Raw genomic sequence first — 23,424 nt, 5'->3', positions numbered from 1 at the left:
GGTCTGTAGCTCAATGGAAGGTCCAACACACCCGCTGGCTCGCTACTGACTGCCGCTAAATTCCGTGTCCATGCGCTCCCGCACCGAGGCGTGACGTCACGTGATTTGAAAACGTCAGTGCAATTGGCCACTGTCCGCTGCCGTCGATAGCCGTTGCCATCGCCCAGCAGTGAACAGGTGGTACACATCTTCTACATCGGCATCCATATACCGTTTAATTTCACGCCCTTCTCCTTTCGATTAAAATTATTAGGGTGTTTGGCGATTTCGATTGCCTCCCTGTAGAACCTTTCGTAATATCCACTTATGACAGCTAGTACTTGCGTCTCCTCGAAACGAATATTGTGGTTCCCTGGCTGGAAAGCATGCTCCGCAACAGCTGATCCACAATTGCCCTTGTGCTCTTCCAAACGTTTTGAAACAGTTGTTCTAGTGGTACCCGCATAAACATCTCCACAGCTGCACGGGATCCTATACACTCCAGCTTTTTCCAGTGGTTTGCGAGTGTCCTTGGTAGGCTTGTATTCCTGTATCTTCCTGGTGGGCTTGTAAATTACGGTAATATTCCACTTCGTCTAGATCCTCCCCATTCTTTCCGTTACGTTTTTAACAATCGGCAGGAAAACCTTAGATTTTGCAGTAGCCCATACATCACTATGATTTCTGCGTGGCTGTCTCAACGCACGTTTTATTTTGGCGGACGAATATCTGTTCTTCATTAGTGCATTGTGGATATGTTCCATCTCAGCGTCGAGCAGCTCAGGTTCACAAATATTTCTAGTTCTGTCCGCTGAAAAAAATTGGAATCCAGTAAAGCACATGCACTTTTTTATTTCTTTATTTTTATTTTCTTTGTATGATTATGCAGCGTGATTTTCAAGAGTAAGGCATTGTCGATGACACATAGTTTACTTTTTAAGGAACTTCTACTTTTTCTCCTCCTCTTCCCCCCTCCCCCTCCCCTTTCCCCCTCCTCCACTCCCTCCCCTTCCCCTTCTCCCCCTCCTCCTCCTCCCCCCTCCACTTCCCCTTCCCTCCTCCTCCTCCTCCTCCTCCTCCTCTAGCGCTACAGCTTCTCATAAACCTTGGTTTTTTGAACTAATTTCCTGCGTGCTTCTCAATTTTTGCAGCTGTTTTCCAGCACTGAACTCCCATACTGGTGAGACCTTCTATTACATAATTTTTCCACTTTCTTCTAGGTCTCCATTTTTGTCTCGTATCATTGTCACACCTTTCATCAATTTCTTTTGTGTTCTGTCCCCTGCCATTATTTCTCTGTGTTCTAGCCATTGCATTCATTAAGATCTGACAACTTTTACTATATCACTTACTTGTATTAATACACTTAGTAACTCAGTGTTCTAACATATCCTCCAGCCTTCTTCTCCCTTGCAGGTTAATAAATTTTGCATAAAAATGTTCACTCAGAGGTTCCTAAAGCATTTTTGTTGTCTCTTGTCAGAATCCATACCTCTGACCCATATGTGACAACTGGGCAAACTGGGGAGATACATGCAATGAGTTTCGTCCTCCTTGTATCATGACTGTTTCTGAAGAGTTGTAGGTTTGGTATACAAGCCCTGTTCCTTGCTTGTATCCTTTCCCTCGTAGCCTTTCCAATGCTGTATTGATATTCAGGCTCCCAGGTAACTAAAAGAGGACACTCCCCATTTGCATGTAGATATTTAGTGACTCTTCTGGTTTCAGTGTATGGCATTAGCACATGTTTTGTTTTATTTTCATTTACTATGAGACTGATTTTTAATGCCTTAATTTAGGCCATATGCCTACTTCTCTCAACTGTGTGCAATTTGTGCCGATTTATGCTGCCAGAGGCTTGTTTGAAATTGATGAGTGAGAAGTGCAGATCTATATTTGTTCATAGAACTTTTCCGTCCCTTCTCCAATCATAAATATTTGATCAGTTGTTCTTCTGTCTGGTCTGAAACCACACTGATATTCCCCAAGTTTAGTTTTTAGGAGCTGTAGTATGAAATAAATAGAAAACTACATGTGACAGATTTAGGACTACATTGGTGTCTATTCCAAAGCCAGAACAAATACTCTGTTCACCAACCTGTTCTACAATATTATCAAAGCTCTGCCAGAAATGGCTTGTAAGAGATGAGAGGCACGCTCCATTTCAATCACTGCTCTCTTGATGCTCTTATCATTTATCACAGCTCTGAGATAAATGGAGGCTTACATGTTTGCCTGGTAAAGCGGTATGTCTATGGCGCGAGAAATTAATTTCACTATTGTATAGGAGGTTTCTGATTGATAATAATGATTTGTTGTTAATGATAACCTTCTCCTCTATAATCAGACTTAAGAAATACTGTACACCACTTCCTTTAAATGCACTTTATGATGAACAATTTAATTAACTGCTAACCATTTTGTGTGACCACCTACTATTTCAAAAAACTTTATCACTCACAGACCAATCATTTCAAAGTCTCGCAGCCAGTCTGTAAAACGGTTCAGTACAACAGCTCACCAAGAACTTTGTTGACCAACTGCTACTGCCTGTGGCACTGAACGCTGGGAAAAAAACTCATTGAAACTTTCTGCAGATTAAAATTGTGTGCCGGACCGAGACTCTAACTCGGGACCGAGTTCGAGTCTCGGTCCGCTACACAGTTTTAATGTGCCGGGAAGTTTCATATCAGCGCACACTCCACTGCAGAGTGAAACACTCATTCCAAAATACTGATTGTTGAGGCACAGATGCAGTTTCACTTCTTCTCGCAACTCGCCATTGCTATTGGTCACTAGACCTGTACGCACACATCGATATTTGTACCAACTGCGAGGACAGCAACCTTACACGTTTTAGTCACTTTTATTTTCTAGGAATAAAACAAGTGATTCATACAGATAATTCATTTGTCTTTTATATCATTAACAATCAAAGTCAAATAAGGATGAAGTAATGCCACCAACATATTTATTGCTTCGCCCTGTCTTGGATTTTCCATTACATGGCTGTTCATTGCATGTCGTATCTTAACAGTAACTCTAGAACTGTTATAGAAGATTTTCATATTTTTTGTAATGTGTTGTGGAGACAGAGAGAGAGAGAGAGAGAGAGTGTGTGTGTGTGTGTGTGTGTGTGTGTGTGTGTGTGTGTGTGTAAACTTTAGACTCAAACATATTTGTAATCTTTTTTCCACCTTGATGGGCATTGAGCTGGGACTGTTAAAACAAACATATTTTCAGATCTTCATTAATCAGGCATCAGTTCATTATTTTTCTAATGAAACTCTGTTTTTTTCCACCAGAACAGCATGTATGAGACAAATTCAATGATTTGATTTGTTATTTTGGCTGTAAAAATTCCATATACCCCCTTTTTCTTAAAAAAAAAAAAAAAAAAAAACCTTGATTCCTGCATGAAAAATTGCATTGGTCACTGTTTGCCTGAGTGAAAAGAGTTTACAATTATTTTTAACAGATGAAAAATTATTTCAGGTTAAAAAGTTAAGCACCTTTCTCTGTATATAATACCTTGATGGTGTGTTCTGTAAATAGCTTTGTTTGTATATGTAGTCATTTTAATAGTTAGTATTTGTGTACATTTGGAGATGTTGCTTAATGTGTGTTTAAAATGTTTGTGATATTATTAAGTGATATATATTCCATTCATTCTGCTCTCTCCCTCTCTCTCTCTCTCTCTCTCTCTCTCTCTCTCTCTCTCTCTCTCTCTCTCTCTCTCTGTCTCTCTCTCTCTTTTCCTTTCTTCCTTCCCTCTCCCACACATGGTTTCTTGACAAAAAAAGGTGGTATATGGTGTGTGGTAGTTTGGTTTGCTTCAAACTGTTTTTTTCTGCATGTCATACATGAATAAAAATCTGTTTGTACACAGTAAATTTTTCTGCAGGGTATCTTCTGAATAATACAAGTACTCACGGAATGGGGAGAACTGTGAAAATAAATTGTATTTGATTAATTTCTCATGGAAAAAATAATAAAAATCAGACATCACAAGAGCCAATGGGGGAACAAAATCAAATTGGAAGCAGGTGCTGTCTTTTGTTATCTTCATATGTTCCCTCAAGATGAAATGACCACATAGAACTAATTGTAGGAAAGGCAGATATTAGTCGAGATTCACAGGAAGACTCTTAAGGAAATGCAACTTTTCTGTGAAACAAGTGGTTTACAAAACACTTGTTTGACCCATTCATGTGTGTCAGCCATCAGTGTAGGGTCCTTACCAGTTTGAGTCAGTGAAACAGCAAGAGAACATCCAAAGAAGTTTAATATAAACTCAACCCTTACAAGCACAATGGTTTCGCAGTAAAAAGGCCTGACAGAAGTAACGATTTACGTGATAATTTTATGCTTTGGAAAATTACACAGATGTCATTTTTACATCTTGCAAGTGGAAGAACAAATGGTTTTTAATATTCAGTAACAATTTTACTGAGAGTGTGCACTGTAGCTTATGTGGCTTTTGTAGGCCAATGTGAATTTGTTTTCCAGCTTGGCATACCTCAAGTGCCCTATATCAAATTGTGTGTCTCAGCTTTACCTACACCACTGTGGTACACTGTAAACAATAATGTTTACACCTGATACAGGCTTTTTCTACAAGAGGGTACAAAAATATAGGACATAGAGAATGCTCAACTGAAAAATTTAAGATAGGGAACCTGGGTTCGGAGAAGTCAGCTTAAGGAGATACGCAAGACACTTGTCTACCGCTTTGTGTAGATTACTGTTTTCCAGCTTATTTACAACTAACATGCACACAAGTTTACATATACTATGCAGTTTATCCTCCCCCCCATGAAGCGTGGACCTTGCCGTTGGTGGGGAGGCTTGCGTGCCTCAGCAATACGGATGGCCGTACCGTAGGTGCAACCACAACGGAGGGGTATCTGCTGAGAGGCCAGACAAACATGTGGTTCCTGAAGAGGGGCAGCAGCCTTTTCAGTAGTTGCAGGGGCAACAGTCTGGATGATGGACTGATCTGGCCTTGTAACATTAACCAAAACGACCTTGCTGTGCTGGTACTGCGAACGGCTGAAAGAAAGGGGAAACTACAGCCGTAATTTTTCCCGAGGAAATGCAGCTTTACTGTATGATTAAATGATGATGACGTCCTCTTGGGTAAAATATTCCGGAGGTAAAATAGTCCCCCATTCGGATCTTCGGGCGGGAACTACTCGAGGACGTCGTTATCAGGAGAAAGAAAACTGGCGTTCTACGGATCGGAGCGTGGAATGTCAGATCCCTTAATTGGGCAGGCAGGTTAGAAAATTTAAAAAGGGAAATGGATAGGTTAAAGTTAGATATAGTGGGAATTAGTGAAGTTCGGTGGCAGGAGGAACAAGACTTTTGGTCAGGTGAGTACAGGGTTATAAATACAAAATCAAATAGGGGTAATGCAGGAGTAGGTTTAATAATGAATAAAAAAATAGGAGTGCGGGTTAGCTACTACAAACAGCATAGTGAACACATTATTGTGGCCAAGATAGACACAAAGCCCGTGCCTACTACAGTAGTACAAGTTTATATGCCAACTAGCTCTGCAGATGATGAAGAAATAGATGAAATGTATGACGAGATAAAAGAAATTATTCAGGTAGTGAAGGGAGACGAAAATTTAATAGTCATGGGTGAATGGAATTCGTCAGTAGGAAAAGGGAGAGAAGGAAACACAGTAGGAGAATATGGATTGGGGGGAAGAAATGAAAGAGGAAGCCGCCTTGTAGAATTTTGCATAGAGCATGACTTAATCATAGCTAACACTTGGTTCAAGAATCATAAAAGAAGGTTGTATTCCTGGAAGAATCCTGGAGATACTAAAAGGTATCAGATAGATTATATAATGGTAAGACAGAGATTTAGGAATCAGGTTTTAAATTGTAAGACATTTCCAAGGACAGATGTGGATTCTGACCACAATCTATTGGTTATGAACTGCAGATTGAAACTGAAGAAACTGCAAAAAGGTGGGAATTTAAGGAGTTGGGACTTGGATAAACTGAAAGAACCAGAGGTTGTACAGAGTTTCAGGGAGAGCATAAGGGAACAATTGACAGGAATGGAGGAAAGAAATACAGTAGAAGAAGTATGGGTAGCTCTGAGAGATAAAGTAGTGAAGGCAGCAGACGATCAAGTAGGTAAAAAGACGAGGGCTAATAGAAATCCTTGGGTAACGGAATAAATATTGAATTTAATTGATGAAAGGAGAAAATATAAAAATGCAGTAAATGAAGCAGGCAAAAAGGAATACAAACGTCTCAAAAATGAGATCGACAGGAAGTGCAAAATGGCTAAGCAGGGATGGCTAGAGGACAAATGTAAGGATGTAGAGGCTTGTCTCACTAGGGGTAAGATAGATACAGCCTACAGGAAAATTACAGAGACCTTTGGAGAGAAGAGAACCACTTGTATGAATATCAAGAACTCAGATGGAAACCCAGTTCTAAGCAAAGAAGGGAAGGCAGAAAGGTGGAAGGAGTATATAGAGGGTCTATACAAGGGTGATGTACTTGAGGACAATATTATGGAAATGGAAGAGGATGTAGATGAAGAGGAAATGGGAGATAAGATACTGCGTGAAAAGTTTGACAGAGCACTGAAAGACCTGAGTTGAAACAAGGCCCCGGGAGTAGACAACATTCCATTAGAACTACTGACGGCCTTGGGAGAGCCAGTCATGACAAAACTCTACCATCTGGTGAGCAAGATGTATGAGACAGGCGAAATACCCTCAGACTTCAAGAAGAATATAATAATTCCAATCCCAAAGAAAGAAGGTGTTGACAGATGTGAACATTACCGAACCATCAGTTTAATAAGTCACAGCTGCAAAATACTAACGCGAATTCTTTACAGACGAATGGAAAAACTGGTAGACGCGGACCTCGGGGAAGATCAGTTTGGATTCCGTAGAAATGTTGGAACATGTGAGGCAATACTAACCTTACGACTTATCTTAGAAGAAAGATTAAGAAAAGGCAAACTTACGTTTCTAGCATTTGTAGACTTAGAGAAAGCTTTTGACAATGTTAACTGGAATACTCTCTTTCAAATTCTGAAGGTGGCAGGGGTAAAATGCAGGGAGCGAAAGGCTATTTACAATTTGTACAGAAAGCAGATGGCAGTTATAAGAGTCGAGGGGTATTAAAGAGAAGCAGTGGTTGGGAAAGGAGTGAGACAGGGTTGTAGCCTCTCCCCGATGTTATTCAATCTGTATATTGAGCAAGCAGTAAAGGAAACAAAAGAAAAATTTGGAGTAGGTATTAAAATTCATGGAGAAGAAGTAAAAACTTTGAGGTTCGCCGATGACATTGTAATTCTGTCAGAGACAGCAAAGGACTTGGAAGAGCAGTTGAACAGAATGGACAGTGTCTTGAAAGGAGGATATAAGATGAACATCAACAAAAGCTAAACAAGGATAATGGAATGTAGTCAAATTAAATCGGGTGATGCTGAGGGAATTAGATTAGGAAATGAGACACTTAAAGTAGTAAAGGAGTTTTGCCATTTAGGGAGTAAAATAACTGATGATGGCCGAAGTAGAGAGGATATAAAATGTAGACTGGCAATGGCAAGGGAAGTGTTTCTGAAGAAGAGAAATTTGTTAACATCAAGTATAGATTTAAGTGTCAGGAAGTCATTTCTGAAAGTATTTGTATGGAGTGTAGCCATGTATGGAAGTGAAACATGGACAATAAATAGTTTGGACAAGAAGAGAATAGAAGCTTTCAAATTGTGGTGTTACAGAAGAATGCTGAAGATTAGATGGGTAGATCACATAACTAATGAGGAGGTACTGAACAGAATTGAGGAGAAGAGGAATTTGTGGCACAACTTGACTAGAAGAAGGGATCGGTTGGTAGGACACATTCTGAGGCATCAAGGGATCACCAATTTAGGACTGGTGGGAAATGTGGAGGGTAAAAATCATAGAGGGAGACCAAGAGATGAATACACTAAGCAGATTCAGAAGGATGGAGGTTGCAGTAGGTACTGGGAGGTGAAGAAGCTTGCACAGGATAGAGTAGCATTGAGAGCTGCATCAAACCAGTCTCTGGACTAAAGACCACAACAACAACAACAAGGTGGCTCTGTTGTATCTTAGCTACACTGTCCGATGACTGGACATTCTATAAATCAACAACAGGCCCATTTATTACTCAGTGCTATTCAGTGACGTACAGTACAGTATGATGGAGCAGTACCAGTACAGTTTTGCTTAACTCACTGACTTGCACCTTGTGTGTGGGGAAGTACATTGCCATGCTCTCACTGATGAAAGGCTGTATAGGGAACGATTTCCGTACAGATGTCATCCGTCACAATGAGAGTTTATTTCTCTCGATCGACAAATGCGGGAGACTGGTTCATTGGAAAGAAGAAATGAGGGACCTGGCAGCATGAGGGCCACACGCACACCCAGTTTTGAAGAGGAGATGCTGGAACACGTTGCAGTGGACCCCACTAAGAGTAATCCTCGTATTGCACTCGAAATGAGCGCTGTACATACTAGTGTGTCGCAAGTACTTCACAAACAACAATTACACCCGTATCACCCACAATGGGTCTATGCAATGCTTGTGAAAGGCTTTACACAGAGTCACACTGTATCAGTGGTTGCTTCAAAAATGGATTGATCAGCCAGATTTCTGCCAAATCGGGTGTTTACTGACAAGGCCTCATTTGATTGTGATTGTATTTGGAACAGCAGGAGTAGCACACTGTAGTAGGCCACACCGTAAAGTACATTTTGGTGTGAGTATCTGGACTGGCATTGTAGGCGACAATCTTACGGGGTCATATCTTCTACCTGGCCATCTGAATGGCCATCTGTATTTGAGGTGTGAACAAAGAGCTCTGCCCGAGTTGTCGGAGAACGTGCCCTCGGCTGTTCGTGAGAGGATGTGGAAACAAGAAGACAGTGCACGGCCTCACTTCATCTACATCTACATCTACTTCAGTGTGAATGTCTGCAGCCATCTCAACACTGTAGCTCATTGGAAGGGCAGGTCCTATTCTGTAGCTTGCGAGGTTGCCTCACCCCAATACCCTTGATTATTTCTTATGCTGATGTCTAAAGTCACTTGTGTGTGAGACCCCAGTTGATGCAGAGATGGTATTAGTTGCCAGAATTGTATCTGCCTGTGATGTGATTTGAAACACACCAGGGATATTTGTAAGGATGCGTCAGAATCTTGTTCGCCGTTGTCACGTTTGCGTTCAGGTTGCTGGCCATCAGCACAGATAGAGTACAAATGGTACATTCACTTTGTCAATCATGGTATTTGCTGTTAACTTTGACTGATGTAAATAAGGAAGTACACAGTAATGTGATTTTATTCCTATTATCTCCTTATGCTGGCTTCTCTGACACCAGGTTCCCTACCTCAAACTGTTCAGTGGAGCATCCTCTACATCCTGTTAAATTTTTGCACGCACTTATGGAACACCATGTACATAAAAGAACATAATTCATAAATAACTGACACTTCTTAATTATTGTTGTTGTTGTTGTTGTTGTTGTTGTGGTCTTCAGCCCTGAGACTGGTTTGATGCAGCTCTCCATGCTACTCTATCCTGTGCAAGCTGCTTTATCTACCAGTACCTACTGCAGCCTACATCCTTCTGAATCTGCTTAGTGTATTCATCTCTTGGTCTCCCTCTACGATTTTTACCCTCCACGCTGCCCTCCAATACTAAATTGGTGATCCCTTGATGCCTCAGGACATGTCCTACCAACTGATCCCTTCTTCTAGTCAAGTTGTGCCACAAACGTCTCCCCAATCCTATTCAATACCTCCTCATTAGTTACGTGGTCTACCCACCTAATCTTCAACATTCTTCTGTAGCACCACATTTCGAAAGCTTCTATTCTTTTCTTGTTCAAACTATTTATCGTCCATGTTTCACTTCCATACATGGCTACGCTCCATACAAATACTTTCAGAAACAACTTCCTGACACTTAAGTCAATATTCGATGTAAACAAATTTCCCTTCTTCAGAAACGCTTTCCTTGCCATTGCCAGTCTACATTTTATATCCTCTCTACTTCGACCGTCATCAGTTATTTTGCTCCCCAAATATCAAAACTCCTTTACTAATTGAATTATTACAGATTTGAATATCTGTAAGAATCTACAGCCTATGATATAATTTATTGTCTTTTTAACATCATATGTACATATATGTTTTCTTACAAGGTGTTACGGCAAACTTCAGTAAGAGAGAACAGCAGGTTTTGAGAAGGTGAAGCAGTTGCTTCCATTAAGAGGGCAGGAAAGGTTGAATGAAACTGGGCTATCTGATTATTTGACTCCAAAACTGTCCAGGGTACAGGAGAAATTGTCTGAAGTTCCAGCTGCGCTCAAGATTTGAAAACATGAGAAGTTAGAAATGGCAGAAGGGGTGCTTAACAATTCAAAGGAATGGACTAGTTGGACCAGAAAGAAAAGTGTAAGTTGGGAAAGGTAGTCAGTAACAGAGAAAAAGTTGAAATACATGTAATGTAATTTTTACTAGAATCAGTCTCGCACACATCCCACCGTGGAGAGCCCTCAGGAATGTGGGATGAGTCAAGTTATACATTATCAGGAAAAAATAGCCACTGTAGGCTACTTGTATGTTAAGTTTACTAATAGCAACTTATGGGAATTTCACCTGTAAGGAGAAAAGCAGCTAAGTTGAAAAAAGTACATCTTAGGCTATTCCGTCACAGTGGGCAAGGGACATTTGCATTCAAATAAGCTCAAGGTTTTTCAATACACTACAGAGCATGATACGGTATCGAGTGCTGCTTGAACGCTCAGGTGAATGTTGGTTCACACAGTGTAAAGCAAGTGATGATGAGAATTGTTTTATTTGAACTAATTGGAGTTATCATATGCCATTTTTAGATGCTGCATGTATTTTTTTTTTTTTAAATGCAAAGTGAACAATCAAATGCAAAAATTATTATCCTTCAAAAATATTACGCAAATCTGAACCCAATACCATGTTTTATTTTGTTAATGAAAACTATAATAATTTAACAAGATAGTTGCAAATTAGTTACCAACAGAGTTGCAGATCATTTACCAAGAGAGGTGCAAATCAGCATTTCAGTCCCTGTTCACATATTGTTGTTTTTGTTGTTGTTGTCTTCAGTCCTGAGACTGGTTTGATGCAGCTCTCCATGTCACTCTATCCTGTGCAAGCTTCTTCATCTCCCAGTACCTACTGCAACCTACATCCTTCTGAATCTGCGTAGTGTATTCATCTCTTGGTCTCCCTCTACGATTTTTACCCTCCACGCTGCCCTCCAATGCTAAATTTGTGATCCCTTGATGCCTCAAAACATGTCCTACCAACCGATCCCTTCTTCTAGTCAAGTTGTGCCACAAACTTCTCTTCTCCCCAGTCCTATTCAATACCTCCTCATTAGTTACCTGATCTACCCACCTTATCTTCAGCATTCTTCTGTAGCACCATATTTCGAAAGCTTCTATTCTCTTCTGGTCCAAACTAGTTATCGTCCATGTTTCACTTCCATACACTCCGCCGGCCGCGGTGGTCTAGCGGTTCTGGCGCTGCAGTCCGGAACCGCGGGACTGCTACGGTCGCAGGTTCGAATCCTGCCTCGGGCATGGGTGTGTGTGATGTCCTTAGGTTAGTTAGGTTTAAGTAGTTCTAAGTTCTAGGGGACTTATGACCTAAGATGTTGAGTCCCATAGTGCCCAGAGCCATTTTGAACCATACACTCCATACAAATACTTTCAGAAACGACTTCCTTACACTTAAATCTACACTCGATGTTAACAAATTTCTCTTCTTCAGAAACGATTTCCTTGCCATTGCCAGTCTACATTTTATATCCTCTCTGCTTCGACCATCATCAGTTATTTTACTCCCTAAATAGCAAAACTCCTTTACTACTCATTTCCTAATCTAATTCCCTCAGCATCACCCGATTTAATTTGACTACATTCCATTATCCTTGTTTTGCTTTTGTTGATGTTCATCTTATATCCTCCTTTCAAGACACTGTCCATTCCGTTCAACTGCTCTTCCAAGTCCTTTGCTGTCTCTGACAGAATTACAATGTCATCGGCGAACCTCAAAGTTTGTACTTCTTTTCCATGAATTTTAATACCTACACCGAATTTTTCTTTTGTTTCCTTTACTGCTCGCTCAATATACAGATTGAATAACATCGGGGAGAGGCTACAACCCTGTCTCACTCCTTTCCCAACCACTGCTTCCCTTTCATGCCCCTCAACTCTTATAACTGCCATCTGGTTTCTGTACAAATTGTGAATAGCCTTTCGCTCCCTGTATTTTTAGAATAGAATATTAGCATAATATATTTAAAAAAAGCTAACAGTTGTTACTCCGCTTTAAAACAAAATGGCAACATTGAGATTAAACAAAGAAGAAAAATTAATTGGAATTGAATTCCTAATAAATGAAATAAATTACATTAAATCTGTAAGTAGGGCTGTGAGAATGAATAATAATAGCAAGACCCATTGCGGGGCTAGTAGGAACTGATGTCGCAAGATTGCAGGATGATGTAAAGCTTGAGAATTAGATTGAAGCATGGCTGTGATTGTTTATTAGTTGCTGTGTTTACATATGATGTGCACACTACAAGATACTGCTGTACACGATTGATGATTACTTTTATGATTAAAATTCATAATAATTGATAGCGCTATGACATGTTATGGGGATAGTTCAACAGAAATTGTGGGATGGTGCAGTGATGAAAAGCTTGAGCTGAACCTGAGATTTCTTGAGCTGCAACATCAGCTGCTCAGGCAGTCAGTTATGCTCAAACACAGTACTACTATTCAGCTGTGCCGTTTCTAAATATTACTTCAAACTACGCATTTCTGTCACAGCAGTGATTTTTGGAGAACACTATTTGCTGTCTGTATACTGTAAAGGTTAAAAATCTGGTGAATGTAAACATTAATATTATGAGGCATCTATCTCTGTCTTGTCAGTAACTTGCTGTAGAATTCTGAATCAGAATATAAAGTCCTATCCTTAATGTTAGACAGGGATGCAAAGTCTACACGGACCTTTTATTGACTTTACTTATAGTGGTTATGAATTTCGCAGGACATCACAAAGACACCATAATTTCTACACAAAAATACTAATAAGAAGTAAATGTATTTTTATTTAAGTGCGAGAAAGCCAAGATCTCGGAACACTATTCTACAAGATGTTTGATTACTAAATTTACGTAATAGACTTATTGTATATTTCATTTAAAAAATATTTCCTCAGTCCAGCTGCAGTGCCCCAGAAGATTACATCATAGGACATAACTAATGAAAATGTGTTAGCAGTCCTATCTGTGAATCAACACAGTGAGAGAGATTTCTGAGCTTGAAGCAGGGAGAACTGAACTTCTTCGTTAAGCTGTGAACATGTTGGTGCAACCTCATGTTATCGTCATCCATCTGGATGTCCAAAAAACTTCACACATGGAGCCTCATCCATGGTGTAGCCATTGTTTTCCCTTCTGGTACTTGTATGTCATTGTTAGTTCGGTCACCTGACACCATAAGCAGGAGAGCGATCTCCAAATTTGAAAAATGTAATCGTCTTACAAGAGAAGTTTTACTTGTCCAGTTTGCAATAATTACATGCCATCTTTAGATCATTTGTATACATCAACTGTTGAGCCACTCCATTTAGTGCACAGCCGCGCAGTCCGAAACATGTTTGAGAGTCACTTGTTGAAGAAGGCCCACCAGTGTAATGTCGTATTCAGGGTGCTCATTTTACTGAAGACATTCAAGTATTTCAAAAACTTCATCGAATTAAAAAAAGCTATAATTCCAATTTGTCTCAGGGAAGGACACCCCGTGATACCACATTCGACCCTCCATCCCACCCTCTGTGTGGGTGGTGTGCATGTGTGGGCAAGGGAAGAGAGGCTTAACTTTGACATCTTCAATGGGAACCCCTATTTTTTATTGCAGGTTACAATTCTACAGCAAAATCTATATATTTTTTATCTGAAGCATTTTCTCCGTTTCGCTGAAGATGGTCGTGTGACCAGAGGAATGGAAATGGGTACGCAGTTGTAATTTACAACATGCTACTCAATGGCCCTTGAATATCCAATGGCATGCGGAATCCCCTCCATGCTGTGAGGGTGGGACAGGCCAGTATTTCATAACTTATAATTGGAATCCCCATTCACAAAGCTGTATTCCTCCAACATATCAGATGGGGCTCTCGACACACCACAGTGGATGTGGCTTGAGACAAAGGCTATTAGACTTTTCCAATTAGAGTAAGTGTTCAAACATAGTACCACCAACTTCAACAAACTTAGTGATCTGCTTTTTAAATGACCGTACACAGGACAGACGCATATCTGTGGGAATGTCAGCATAGGTGTTGCTTATGCAGTCGAGCATGTCTTCACGAGCTGTTGGCACTTGGTGGTACACCTTATTTTTTAAACTCCCCACAAAAACAAATCTGGTAACCTAGTGGGCCAATTAATAGGACCATTTCTGCCAATCCATGGCTCAGTGTAAACACTGTCTAATACCTCTTGTGATTAAGTTTCGTAATGCGCTGGGCAACCATCGTGCTGAACCCACATAAGTTGTTGAACACCCAGCAGTAGTTCTGATAGTTCCTGTTCCAAAAAATGTTCGATATTTGCGTTCATTCAATGCGCTGCCGACAAAATACGGATCCTTGAGTTTGTTCCCCGTGATGCCACACCATATTCAATTCAATTCAATTCAATTCAATTTTTATTATCACATAACATGCCTTATACAATCAAAGATTGTGACATAGGTGACTTGTCAGTTTTTACACTATATATAACAATACTAAAAATAGACAATAAACTAATAATATACATGGTGTAACATCTTCAAAGAGGTATTTTAATTACAATTATAATGCATTGTTACCATTCATGAAATCTTCTACACTATAGTAACATTTATCTTTCAGATATTTTTCCAGGTCTCTTTTGGTGCCTTTTATATTTGGGTCATCCATATCTTTCCATATTTTATTTACAAATTTCATGCCCATATAGTATGGGGTTTTTTCATATGATTTTAAACGGTGGGTAGGTAACATGTAGCTCGTTTTATGTCTTGTATCATATTGATGCAAGAAGAAGTTGCCCTCAAAAAGTTGTGGGTTTCTTTTCGTGAAAGTGAGAGTTTCATAGATGTATATGCTTGGAATGCTCATTAGATCCAGTTTTACAAATAAAGGTTTGCAGTGTTGCTTTGGTTTTGCTCCCACCATTGCTCGGATGATTCTTTTTTGTAGTCTAAAAGCTCTAAGTAAATTTGTTTTTTCAGACCCCCAGAAAATTATACTATACCTAATGACTGAAACAAAATATGCATTATATACAGTTTTTCTTACAGCTAAATCAGTAATACTATACAAGATATTCATAATATATACAAGGCTATTCAGTCGACCCAGTATGTTATCCACATGGCGACTCCAGGGACATTGATGATCAATTTGGCATGTTGTTGTTGTGTGTTCTTCAGTCCTGAGACTGGTTTGATGCAGCTCTCCATGCTACTCTATCCTGTGCAAGCTTCTTCATCTCCCAGTACCTACTGCAACCTACATCCTCCTGAATCTTCTTAGTGTATTGATCTCTTGGTCTCCCTCTACGATTTTTACCCTCCATGCTGCCCTCCAATGCTAAATTTGTGATCCCTTGATGCCTCAAAACATGTCCTACCAACCGATCCCTTCTTCTAGTCAAGTTGTGCCACAAACTTCTCTTCTCCCCAATCCTATTCAATACCTCCTCATTAGTTACGTGATCTACCCACCTTATCTTCAGCATTCTTCTGTAGCACCACATTTCGAAAGCTTCTATTCTCTTCTTGTCCAAACTGGTTATCGTCCATGTTTCACTTCCATACATGGCTACACTCCATACGAATACTTTCAGAAACGACTTCCTGACACTTAAATCTATACTCGATGTTAACAAATTTCTCTTCTTCAGAAACGATTTCCTTGCCATTGCCAGTCTACATTTTATTTCCCCTCTACTTCGACCATCATCAGTTATATTACTCCCTAAATAGCAAAACTCCTTTACTACTCATTTCCTAATCTAATTCCCTCAGCATCACCCGATTTAATTTGACTACATTCCATTATCCTCATTTTGCTTTTGTTGATGTTCATCTTATATCCTCCTTTCAAGACACTGTCCATTCCGTTCAACTGCTCTTCCAAGTCCTTTGCTGTCTCTGACAGAATTACAATGTCATCAGCGAACCTCAAAGTTTTTACTTCTTCTCCATGAATTTTAATACCTACTCCGAATTTTTCTTTTGTTTCCTTTACTGCTTGCTCAATATACAGACTGAATAACATCGGGGAGAGGCTACAACCCTGTCTCACTCCTTTCCCAACCACTGCTTCCCTTTCATGCCCCTCGACTCTTATAACTGCCGTCTGGTTTCTGTACAAATTGTAAATAACCTTTTGCTCCCTGTATTTTACCCCTGCCACCTTCAGAATTTGAAAGAGAGTATTCCAGTTAACATTGTCAAAAGCTTTCTCTAAGTCTACAAATGCTAGAAACGTAGGTTTGCCTTTTCTTAATCTTTCTTCTAAGATAAGTCGTAAGGTTAGTATTGCCTCACGTGTTCCAACATTTCTACGGAATCCAAACTGATCTTCCCCAAGGTCCGCTTCTACCAGTTTTTCCATTCGTCTGTAAAGAATTCGCGTTAGTATTTTGCAGCTGTGACTTATTAAACTGATAGTTCGGTAATTTTCACATCTGTCAACACCTGCTTTCTTTGGGATTGGAGTTATTATATTCTTCTTGAAGTCTGTGGGTATTTCGCCTGTCTCATACATCTTGCTCACCAGATGGTAGACCCATTGGGAATTGTCTATACCCCAGTAATGCATGTTATGCTTGTAGGATGTGAGGTCCGAATGTAGACTCATCAGAAAGTAGTACTTCGCCAAAGAATGTGGGGGTTGTTTGCATTTGTTGAAGTGCCCATTCACAAAACACTATACAGTTATGGAAATTGGTGCCTTGAAGTTCTTGATGCAGTGATACATGGTATGGGTGATACTTATGATGATAGCAGTATTGTGACCATACTACCTTCTGACGTACTAGAATTGCAGTGTAATGGCCAGGCACTTATCTGTGGGTTGTGGTGCACTGCCGCTAGTACAGCTATTTTGCTAGCTTCTCCTGTAACACATTTGCTTTGTTTCCTTTTGTCGATCTGTATGCTGCCATCAGACGTAAAGATGTTCACAGCCTTGTGAAAGAATGAACGAGAGCAAGCTTTCTGTGGAAAACACTTGGCAAACAAGGCAACAGGAGCCTCAAAATATCTCCTATATTCTCCGTAAATCAGGATCATTTCAGTTTTTCTTCTGCGGTTGCGACATTCGTTGTCTGTCTGTATGTTTATTCACCAAGTGATAGGGAATTGTGCAGGCAATAAACAATGCACAAGTATTGTAATGTTTAGAGCCGCTATTCTGTTCTACATCTGCACGATAGGTGTTCTCCGGTCACAGTGTACTGCCTGTTACGATAATTCGTAGTTTGATACACAGCCACGGAGCAATGTAAAGTAGTCCTGTGTTTGATATGTTGGAGGAGCACAACCCTCCAAATGGGGTTTCCAATTATAAGCTATGAAATACTATCCTATCCTATCTTCGCAGCACAGACACGGGGTCCTACGTGCCATTGGATATTCGAGGGCCACTGAGTAGCACGTCACAAATTACAAATTTGTACCCATTTCTATTTTTCTAATTACTGTGCCACCTATGTCAAAATGAAAATGCTTCAGACAAATTGTATGTAGATTTTGCTGTAGAATCGTAATCTACAATAAAAAATGGAGGTTTTTATTGAAGATTTCAAAGTTGCCTATCACCACCCACACATGGGGTGGGGTAGTGACTTGAGCGTGGTATCGTTGGGTGTCCCCCTCAGAGACAGACAAATGGAATTACAACTTTTCAATGCCTTCTATTAAAATGAACACCCTGTACAAAGAAACTGTACTTCTAGCAAACACTTTCAGAAGTTTTTCATAAAATTTATTTGGTTTACAAGGTATTGACGGCTGACACCTCCTTTACATCAGCTGTTACAGGTGCAATTGGTGCCCATACTAAGGACAGGTTCTCTTCTGCTCCACTGTCTTTCTTTCCTCATTCACATTTATCTGTCTTCAGACAAGAGATGATGCTTTTCCTGCAAAGTGGTAAAGCCATTCGACTGGAGTGTATTTTGAGCAACCTGTTAACGATTCTGCAGATGTAATAAAGAGCTACATCCACCTGTTCAGCACTTGTCGAATTATGCCAAACAGGACATTCATACTCTGCTGCAAGATAGCATAGTGCCAGTGCGAAAATTCACACAGTTTAAGCTAAACAGCCCCACTGTGATCCAGCCAGTTTGTGTAGAAGATTGTTCCTGGTGGAAACTTTTGACTTGCAGTTCACACAGTGCTTCTTGAAAGGAAGAGATCTATCAAGTGTCACTTCTAGATATTGTGGAATCTCACAGTGCTCCAGTGTGACATGTGGCCTTACTACATCTACATCTACATTTATACTCCGCAAGCCACCCAACAGTATGTGGCGGAGGGCACTTTACGTGCCACTGTCATTACCTCTCTTTCCTGTCCCAGTTACGTACGGTTCGCAGGAAGAACGACTGCCGGAAAGCCTCTGTGCGCGCTCGAATCTCTCTAATTTTACCCTCGTGATCTCCTCGGGAGGTATAATTAGGGGGAAGCAATATATTCAATACCTCATCCATAATGATGTGGGCTGTGTTTACTTGGAGTGGACTGGGTCATCTGGTCCAACTGAATCGATCGTTGACTGGAAATGATTATGCTAGGCACTTGGAGACCATTTGCAACCATTCACAGACTTCGTGTTCCCAAACACTGATATCTTGTCACTGGGCCATAATTTTTTGTGATTGGTTTGAAGAACATTCTGGACAATTTGAGCAAATGATTTGGCCAACCAGATCACCTGACGTGAATCCCATCAAGCATTTATGGGACATAATCGAGAGGTCCGTTTGTGCGCATCATCTTGCACTGGCAACGCTTTTGCAATTGGACGGCTATGGGCGCAGCATGGTTCTATGTATTTGCAGGGGACTTTTAGTGACTTATTGAGTCAATGTGACATCAAGTTTCTGCACTAGCTGGGCAAAAGGAGTTCCGGCACGATATAAGGGGGCATCCCGTGATATTTGTCACTTTAGTGTATTCTGTGCATACAAAAAACATGTAGAAGTTTGTCACATGTGCAGCCCAAAAACAGACGGCATACCTCTTGCCGTCGAAAGACCACGTGGTAAATATGGAATTGCTATATTTTTTCGCCCAAATATCCAGACAGCTGTCACAGAGAAAAGCAGCATTGAAACTTCCATTCTGGCAATAGCTCATTGCACCATTTCATCCCTTTATAAAATTCTTATTGAAGACTGTGTTTGAGAGGGCTAAAGGCTCACAAGGAGGGGGGAAAAATATAGTAGGCAATATTGCTGAACAGGTAGTCAGGGAGAGTGCTATGTAGTGTCAACGTGACCCTTGTTCATTACGTTACATTGTCAGTATCACAGTAAGAGACATGGTCTCTCATGTTATATTTTTTACATCTTATTAATTTTAAGGGATTTCCTTCTGGAAGAGTGTGGTTGGTCACATTTTGGTTTGTTCTTGCAATTATTTCTTTTTTAGTAGTCTAGTGAGAAACTATTGACTTTGAATGTCTCCGCCTGTCAAATTGTCGGTTTCAATTATGCTAACTTGCTACCTGTAGCAAATAAATTATGCGAGATAAGTTTGTAGATAGGCTTCAGCTGCCAAACTGCACCGTCCCTACCACATGGTGACCATTCATGGCAGAGTCCCCACCACTATCGGTGCCATCTCCCGTACCGTGCCACCGAGCGAGGTGGTACAGTGGTCAGCACACTGGACTCCCACTCAGGAGGATGATAGTTCGAATCCGTGTATGGCCATCCTGATTTATGTTTTTCACAATTTCCATAAATTGCTTCACATAATGGTTCCTTTGAAAGGGCCTGGCTGATTTCCTTCCCTGCCCTTGAAATGTGCAGAGCTGGTGCACCATCACTAATGATCTCAATATTGACGAGACATTAAATCCCAGTCTTCCTTCCTTCCTTCCTTCCTTCCTATCTTCCTTCCTTCAGTCGCATCTGCTCAGATATGGGCCAAGTTATTTTGTGCACCTTCTAGTCTGAATGACTTTTCATATCACCCCAAAGGTGCTTCTTTTTGTGGAGACTGGCAAAAATTTCCATCCAGTGTACTGTTTAAACAACTGCAACAACAGCACAAAAATCTCCACACTCAAATATGTTTTTAACTGATAATTTATTGTCACCTCTGCAGAAGTGTTATCAATTTATTTCATACAAGTTTTCTTTTTTGACTCAAAAGAAATATCACACTTGGAGTTAAAAACTCAAAGATGATGTTTTGTATCTCAGTGATTAATAGGGTTGTGTGTCCGTGTTTTTTGAGCCCCTGATCACTACTACTGTAGGTGAAAATTTGGATGATTCACCTCTATTCTTAAAAAACACATTTGTATTTATTTGTATCATGGCAGACTGACTCAGTATTAAAATTATTATGTTTAGCTCATAATGTTGGCATACACAATTTTGCCCCATCATGAAAGATGTCTTGAATGTGGAAGAAGGTGCTCATAGCAATGAGTGAGGTAATTTTTACTCGTGACTTACTGAGACAGAAATCTGTTATGACAGGCTGCTGGTAAGTCCTTCAGTTTATTAAGAAAAATGCTGTTATGGGTATGAAGGAAATTATTTGTTTTTGAGCTCAACACATTTATGTCATCTTTGTTCCAGCTTCTTTAACAAATCTAAAATAAATAATTTACAAAAAGTCTATAGTGCTGCAAACCACTCGTCTGCAGCCTTTCTAGGTTCCACAGTATTCAGAAATCATCTTTCGTTGAGCTATTTCTTGAGGTCTGGGAGCAGACACTGGTATGCGGGTGGGTGTATGAGGATGTGTAAGTGAAGATCTGCCAATTTTTGCTGCATAATGGCTGCCTCGTGAGGAGGTCCACTGGAGGCCGACCACACAATAACCCTGGGTTCGTTGTGGGGCGGCGGCAGTGGGGTGGGTGGACTGCTGTGGCCTATTGTGGGGTTGTGTACCACTGAGGGCTACAGCAGGACAAAGCCTCTCCGTTGTTTCTAGGTCCCCGGTTCTAATACACAATACAATAGGTCTTGACTTTGCACTATGCAGACAGCTGGTAGTGATCTGTGTAAAGTTACACCAGCAGAATAGTGTTCTGGGTGAGTACAAAAAAAGATGAATATGTTCCTCTTTAAAAGACTCTGACAGAAAAGTGGTGAACCAGATCTCTGAATCCTCATTCCACCATCTTCACCAAAGATTTTGGCCTGCGAATGTATTTTCAATCTTCTAACCAGGGTGTATACGACCCGGGACATTCGGGAGATCCGGGAAAAACCCGGGAATTTTTTAGAATTCGGGGAACTTTTCCTTGTTTTAGTTACCAGTTAAATTTTTGTGACTTTGATGGGTAAGAACCAATAGTCTAACGAAGGATATTACTGTATCCCGCTTCTGCAGAATAATGTTGCAGAAAAAAAATTATGAATGAGAGAAAGAAAAACGAAAATAAAACTTAAGTCGCAAAGGAAATGCGCCATATACAACAACAAAACACAGTACTCATACAAGCGTCTGCCAACCAAAGTGTGTCAAAGGCTTTAGGAAGAATATGCAGTGCTTCCTAACAACAAATTGCCTCCGATGAGTGTGACATGACAGCTGTTTACATTCGATTCATTTGAGCAGTTGCGGGGCAGGGGGCTCTTGCGGATGCGCAGTTGAGTCGCGTATGAGTAGTACCTTCTCCCGCTTCTGGCTACAGATGTGTGGCTGGGCGCCACTATCTAAATTGCTCCGGTTCGGAAAATATCGTAGGTCCAGGGCTGATGCACAGAGCAGTCCGAGTTGTAGTGGGGAGGTGGGTAGTCTCCACGTGACCTGTGTTTACGTTTAGTGATTTCACACTTTCCTCTTCATTTATTGCTCTCACATTAAATGAAAACAAAACAGATTTCTGTGGCCAGGAGCTACCAAATGAATTAAAATACGTTCGCATAATTACGGGAGGCTAAAATATGTTGTTAGTTTCAGGTTTTATTTCCACCTTTCAGACAGTCAAGCATTAATCACCTTGCAGAACAATGAAGTTATTTTTGTCGGTTTGCTAAAGAGATTTGGCTTTTATTAATAATTTGCACTGAGGCAGTCAATTTATTTGAAACGAAGTGTTTAATTTCACACTGTTGGCTAGTTTCAACTGTTCGCTGCATTTGAAGTGCACGTTTTCCATCTTCTAGCTCGCATGGTATTATGCCATAACAAAGAACCAAATGTGAGATAATACAGTACTGGTACTTAACAAAATTTACATCCGAATCCGGACATACGATTGTGCACTTTAAGCCGAATTATGCATTTTAGTATAGTTCACGAAATTCTGACGCTCCTGAAGTATCCATTGATGTCTTATTTCTTTTATGACATAATGCAAGATCTTTTAATGAGAACTGAGGTGACTGGTTCCCCACTTAGAGATTTTTAAAGAGGAATATATTAGACATTTTGTGTTCCTACAGGATCGTTTTCCCATTGGTCCACTTTTTTCCCTTCTGCAGCAGGGTGTGTTGCTTATATTAAACAAATTCTGTAGTTAAGTGAGGTTTTGACAGTTTATTTATATACTTACACATATTTATATACGTTATCATATATAAACAGCAACTGAGTACACACAATACAAAGTTAACCCAAAATTGTTTCTTTGCATATTTTGTGGGTGCTTTGCTCATCAAATATAATGCATCAAAAATGACTACGTTATGCTTTATGCCGTACACATAAAAATGTATATTTTTTCCTTGCAGTTTTACCCATATTACATAGTTTTTAACAGTCATTTTTAATTCTTTTCAGTCACGTTAAGTCTCTTTTTAGCACATTTGTTTCTCACTGCTATACAATTCTGGGCACATTTGTATAGGTGTGAAGTGCCCATTATACAGAAACAGCACATCATTCAGTTTTATTGGGGGGAAAAAAATGCTGACTAAAAACATAGTTTCATCACCCCTGAACCCTTATGATGACCGTAGAACCCTTGCTGTTCATTACATCAGTTAAAACTACCTTTACACTTCAGACTCAATATAAGTATGGTAACATTGAACTTCTGAATCTCGTTGACTGCGAATAATACTGAAAAAAGTTTTGAAGTTCTGTGAGAGTTTTTACAATCTGTCATGAATAGC

General features: G+C 40.1%; 1 protein-coding gene across 2 annotated transcripts in view; it reads left to right on the top strand.

The window, feature by feature from the left end:
* The window catches only part of LOC124554163 (solute carrier family 35 member E2A-like), a 156,744-nt gene that overhangs the window by 113,547 nt on the left and 19,773 nt on the right, over positions 1-23,424 (top strand). The gene's annotated exons all lie outside the window — the stretch shown is intronic.

The sequence above is a fragment of the Schistocerca americana genome, chromosome 11, assembly GCF_021461395.2.
Source record: "Schistocerca americana isolate TAMUIC-IGC-003095 chromosome 11, iqSchAmer2.1, whole genome shotgun sequence".
Classification (NCBI taxonomy): domain Eukaryota; kingdom Metazoa; phylum Arthropoda; class Insecta; order Orthoptera; family Acrididae; genus Schistocerca; species Schistocerca americana.
Note: the sequence above shows the minus strand (reverse complement) of the source record. Positions and strands in the feature narration are given on the sequence as shown.